The sequence below is a fragment of the Amphibalanus amphitrite genome, unplaced genomic scaffold (genome assembly GCF_019059575.1).
Source record: "Amphibalanus amphitrite isolate SeventyFive unplaced genomic scaffold, NRLGWU_Aamphi_draft 000013F_arrow, whole genome shotgun sequence".
NCBI classification, from domain to species: Eukaryota; Metazoa; Arthropoda; class Thecostraca; order Balanomorpha; family Balanidae; genus Amphibalanus; species Amphibalanus amphitrite.
This window is the reverse complement of record NW_024881509.1, coordinates 1173946-1180155: the sequence shown is the minus strand read 5'-3', so window position 1 is coordinate 1180155 and position 6210 is coordinate 1173946.

Here is a 6210-nt window from a genome sequence, read left to right as displayed (position 1 = left end):
CTTTGAAAATGGCTATTGTCTTGTCAAATGTCATTTCCACTCATCTTTGTGATAAACTACCTAGTTTTTTATAGGTCGGGTGGCCACTGTCCAGGTCACATGAAGATCAGGTCAAGGTCATTTTCCTTGGATAAACCTGTTTGTCGTTTCATAAAGTCTCAGCGTAGTTTTTAGAAGCTGATTTCAACTTGCCCTATTAGTGGCAGGCTCCTGGCTACCCCTAGTGGTAAGGGGGCTGTTTAGGACCCCCTTGCTATCTCGAGATCTATCCGGCCGATTTTTTCAAACTTCAAGCGGTATGCGGTTATGCTTCGCGTGATCTAAATTTTGAAAAGAAAAGAAAAGTAAAAACAAAAAACAAATAGGGGGTATTAGGGGGAGGTAAAAACTGCAAATGATACAACATTTTTCAACTGCTCACCACGACCATGTTTTTTTAAACCAATTTTGAAATAATTACTGCCGATCGATGCAGAATGAACCAATTATTAACATGAATCATAAATATAACCATTTCGAAAAATAAAAGGCGGATACAGGTAATCGAATTAGGAAGCACATAAAATGCAACATAAATCGGTTTCTTCGTTGGTGATATCACGAAAACGTGTTGGCAATAGTCTAATTATGTGATGGCGTCAGGGTACCGAAGTTGGCAGGTGAAATCGATCTCCCTTTCTTTTCCGGGGTCCACCTATGATCCACCTGGCACCTCTTGTTCACTTGTGAACCTACAAAAAATGTTCATTTCAATCGCTATTGCATTTGTTATTTTACACACTTAACGTCATGATCTTAACCCGCGCCCGGCTGGGGGTCCTGGATTTCCACGCCCTGCTGGGGGGGGGGGGGTGTTTGAACACCCCCCCTTCTAACTCGGCTCCTGGGCCACGTAGCGATACGCGGAAGGCGGCGTTCGAAAGAGCGTCAAAAATAATGAGGAAATCACTTCGGTCAATTTTTTGTCAGGTCAAAGGTCAGGTCACCAGAGGTCATTGAAGGCAAATTTTCGCCGATTTCCAGGTCGAATGTCGAAAATTTCCAAGAAGCCAACGCATAACTCGGGAACCAATAGAGCTACAGCGCCGCGGAAAAGCGCATTCGATAGCCCTATTAACGCCCTTTCTGAGTAATTTTCTCAGATTTGACCTAACGTCAACGGTTTTGCCTGCAGGGGGCAAAAACTGCAAAAATAGCCGATTTTTTCGGAGACAGTTTTTCTGCAATAACTTTTGACCCAAGCATTGTACGAGCTTACTTTTACCGGCATCGTGTTCCTCTCGTCAAGACGCATCGAACGAACTATAATTTGACCTTGAAAGGTCAACTTGAAAATTTGACCTCAGGTCAAGGTCATGACCTGACCGGAAAGGGTCATGTTGCATATCAGTCGATCCGTATCGTCGAGCTGAACACATCTAAGGCGTTTTCATCGCTCTAGCATGCCTCTATCAAAAGTTATTTGCGAAAAACTGTTAGATACCATTCGTGACCTAAGATGACCTCAGAGCATAAACAGGGGTCACAGACACCATTTTCATGTTCAGTGTGTCTAAACCACTTGTAATTCAGTGTTTGGGAGTGTTTATAATGTCTTTCGTCCAAAACAGGCGCATTTCAATTTTCTCCCATTGACTTATAATGGTGAGGTCGCAAAATTGACCTGACCTTAGGTCATCGATATCAAAATTCTGAGATATACATTTTGTACATGCTAATGCTCTTAGCAATCGCTGAAAGTTTCAAAGCGATCGGTCACTCGGTGTAGCTATGACAGACATTGAAACTTTTTATGAGGTGAGGTCACTTCGAGTGACCTGGTGACCTGACCTTGAATGACCTTGGTCTGAAATTTGCACAACATGTGTAGAATTGATGTATGATAAGGTGTACCAAAAACGGCGGCGCTCCGCGCCGCCGTTTTTGAGATGTTCGCGAAAAACCACAAGGGGGGGTGTTCAAACACCCCCCCCCCCAGCAGGGCGCGGGTTAATAGAAAATAGTACCTGTGTGTAATTACTTTCCAATACCTTCCAACATTCACTGGACGCGCCTAGATATTTTTTTAATATATAGCTTGCAAGTGTTCCAGAAGATAACTGAATTGAGTCACTCCAGGACAATCTAACTATTACCAAGCCGCTCATTAAATGCTACGTTGCATATCAATATGACATCCCTTTTTTGGACGCCTAGATCGTGCTATTATAACCCTCGCCCTGGCAGGGCATTTTTCGCAACGCGGTCTGGGGGGGGGGGGGGTCCGACCTCCTGGCGTTTCGAAACTAAGCGTCGTAGCGCTTCCCAACAAAGACCAGTCGATTGCTCTTTACGAGTATTCGCGACTGGTGGTACCTATATTTTTTATCCTAGGTCGATACATATTTGACTCCGTTTTGGCTAGTCAACGATCAAATTACGGGGAAAAGCTATAATTTTCCAAGCTATTTAGCCAATAATGGCAACTCTATGAAAGATATCAACATGAAACTTTCACGACCTTGTTTCTCAATGAATTAGCAACAAATTGATGCATAGTTCACTGCAGTTCAGTCATTACTGGCGTGACATAGTCCCCGGGAACACGAGAGTCACACCCGCCGCTGGCGAGGACGGTCCTAAATCCTAATTGACCTGAGGTGACCTTATAAAGATCAAGGAACAATTTTGAAAGCATTTAGATGAAGATTAAACCACAGATTCGGATTCAGGACCTCAAGAAACCCCACTAAACACAGACATGCGAGGTCAATGACCTTCGTTGACCTTAGAAAGGTCAGTATACAATGTAATGATTCATGTCCTGTCAAAATCTGACATAAGTCACACGGAAGGATCGCGCCCGGTTACGCCAGATGTACGATTTTGTCAAAAAGAGTCGGAGGTTTTACCTATTGTGACGTCATAGCACGGTGACCTGACATGACCCGAAAATATTTTTTTACCGAAAGATTGAGCTGAAAGTTAGCATGTAGGTAGGCACCCACTAAGCCATGCATATCCATGTGCCAGATTTGGGGTGCTGCTGCACGTGCGCACGTGCAGGGGTCGATTCCAGATCTCGAGGACAGCTGGACCGATTGCGCTCAAATTTGGTACACGGTTAGGGAGCAGTTGGTAGGGTGCCGTGCAAAAGTCAGTTGGGACCCAGTTGGCACGTGCGCACATGCAGGGTGCCGCTTCCAGATCTCGAGAACGGCTGGGCCGATTGCGCTCCAATTTGGCACATCACTAGGGACCGGTTAGTAGGTCTTGGGGTGCAGTGCACAAGTTATTTGGTGGTACCCCCTCGCAATTTCGCAGGTGCAAGGCTCACCCTCTCGCTCACTCCGTTGGTCTCCCCAAAAGGCGTTTTACTGGTGTGCACGATTACTTTATAAAAATGCTGAAGTGTTGCAAGTGATTGACAAATATTGTCCAAAGCATGCTGCCTTTTTCCAACCAAATTCCGATTTGAGCATAGGACAAAATCGGAGTTCTGAAGGTACAAAATCCAATTGGCACCACACTTACAGATGTGGTAAGGTTGTGATAGGTTTTACCGAATGGAGATATAGACGATCTGTCAACTGACGAGAGAAGCCAACCTCTGTCAACTGGCTGGTGTGCAGCAAGCAGATATTGATATTCTGCAACGGTTATTTTTGTTGTTGTTTTAATCTTTCTTCAATAAGGTATGTTAGAGCTGTTGTGTTGTGCCTATTTGTTTATACACCAAACAACATCGGTGATAGCCAGATAACTATTTCATGGCGTGCAAAGAAAGACTGTTCAAGTTACCCAACGGTCGGGTTATTTGAATACACCGTCACTTGACGGAGAAGCAGGGCTTTCCTTTACATTTTTCAAAAAAAAAAAATATATATATACCTATATATATGTTCAACTTGAAACTTGATGCACTCTACGGCAATAACACTTGTTAAGTTGTTCGAAAAGTCAAGTCTGTTCAAGTTGTTTTTAGGACAATTAAAATTGATTCCATCGGCTTCCACTCGCTAAACCCGCTTTCCCTATAGCTCAATCAAGGGATGAATCACTGGGTGGTTCTTTCGACCCCTCCTCACCCTCCTGCAATTGAAGTTAGCCGTTAGCAAAGACACTAATTCGTGCAGGGGCTCATTTTCACTTGTCCTTTTAATGTAATCGGTGACTTAACCCGCGCGGGGCTGGGGTCTCCAGCCGAACGCGCGGGGCTGGGGGGGGTAAATTTTACCCCCCCCCCCTGTTATCTCCCGAACTAATGGTCCGATTTCGAAAACTCAAACGCCGATCGAAAGATCTCATCACGAACAACTAAAAACATGTACTTAATTTTAAGTTTGAGGTCAAGGTCAAGGTCAGGTCAAGGGTACAAATTGCAAATTCCTACAGTATCGGCCTTGCACCGTAGTTGCCGAAGAATGGAGTCATGGACTGAGACTGATCGCCCAAAACGTGTTCTTAGGCTACCAAGACAATATTCGTTGCATACAATATCATTCAGAGGTCAAGGTCAAGGTCAGGTCAGGTCAGGTCAGGTCACCAAAAACAAAATATAGAAAAGGGCATGTGCGACACATGTTTTATGGGTCATTTTACTCATAGAATTCAATAGGCACACTCAATAAGTGATATGGACCACCTCTGGATGAATTTCAGGTCGAGGTCAGGTCAAGGTCAGGTCAAGTGAGGTCAAATTTTGAAGTTGGTTGTTTAGGCCTAAAAAGGTGTCTATCTGATGCAGTTTTTCACGGCGAATCGAATGGTGCTATTTTTGTTTCCGTACGAGGTCTAGAACTTCCAAAAAAGTCATTTTTCAAATTTTTTTTGTGTGTCGTGACGTCACAAAATTTTGAATAACTCCCACATTTTTGAACCGATTCTTCTAAACCTTGGTATGTAGGTACACATAGACCACTTCTCTGACATATATTCCGGTTTTTTCGATACACTCAAAATTTTGGATTTTATAGCTATTTTCCCAAAAAAGTCAGTTTTTTGAAAAATTTTGGGCCAAAATCCAAAATTTTCAAAAAACCGAGATAGCCATTTGATAGACAAAGTAGAATTACGTATATCCTTTTTTGTTACGTCTTGATTCCTTTAAAAATGAAGATGTTAGCGGCGTTTGAACTTTTGCCGTTTTTGAGGCGAAAATGGCGAACATGACGTCACTAAAACGTCAATTTCTCAAAAATTTTCCGACGGATTTCGCTCAAATTTTCAGGGAACCTGTCAAATTGATGTAAGAAAAGGTACTGAAAGTTTGGCGGCGCTGCGCGCCGCCGTTTTTGAGATATTGCAAAAATTCGCGAGGGGGGGTAAAATTTACCCCCCCCCAGCCCCGCGCGGGTTAAGCCAGCCGGCCAAATGGACAAAAATCCATACAAACCCAGGTGATGCCACGGGCCCACGGCCCTCATCCTTGTCAGCGTCAACTCCCTCGGCGGCGGCGGCGGCGGCCCGCCGAGCCGTGCGCCGCGGCATGTTACCTGTCGCCGCGCCAGGGGCCGCGGGGCGGGACGCTACCCCCCGCTGCGCCAGGCGACCCCCGGGCCTGGGCACCGCCGCGGCGGGCGACGGACAATAGAGCAAACAAAGGATGGGGCCGCCAGTCAGCCGGCGTAGTGAATGGGTAAATCCTTACTCGATAATACAGCAGGGACTGCTCCACGAACACGGGCAGGCCGTACGGTAGTAGACATTCGATGGAATAGGCGATTCGGGCGTAGGTCAGCCGGGCGTAGGTCACCCGGGCGTAGACATTCGATGGAGTAGGCGATTCGGGCGTAGGTCAGCCGGGCGTAGGTCACCCGGGCGTAGACATTCGATGGAGTAGGCGATTCGGGCGTAGGTCAGCCGGGCGTAGGTCAGCCGGGCGTAGACATCCGATGGAGTAGGCGATTCGGGCGTAGATCAGCCGGGCGTAGGTCAGCCGGGCGTAGACATTCGATGGAGTAGGCGATTCGGGCGTAGGTCAGCCGGGCGTAGGTCAGCCGGGCGTAGACATTCGATGGAGTAGGCGATTCGGGCGTAGGTCAGCCGGGCGTAGGTCACCCGGGCGTAGACATTCGATGGAGTAGGCGATTCGGGCGTAGGTTAGCCGGGCGTAGGTCAGCCGGGCGTAGACATTCGATGGAGTAGGCTATTCGGGCGTAGGTCAGCCGGGCGTAGGTCAGCCGGGCGTAGACATTCGATGGAGTAGGCGATTCGGGCGTAGGTCAGCCG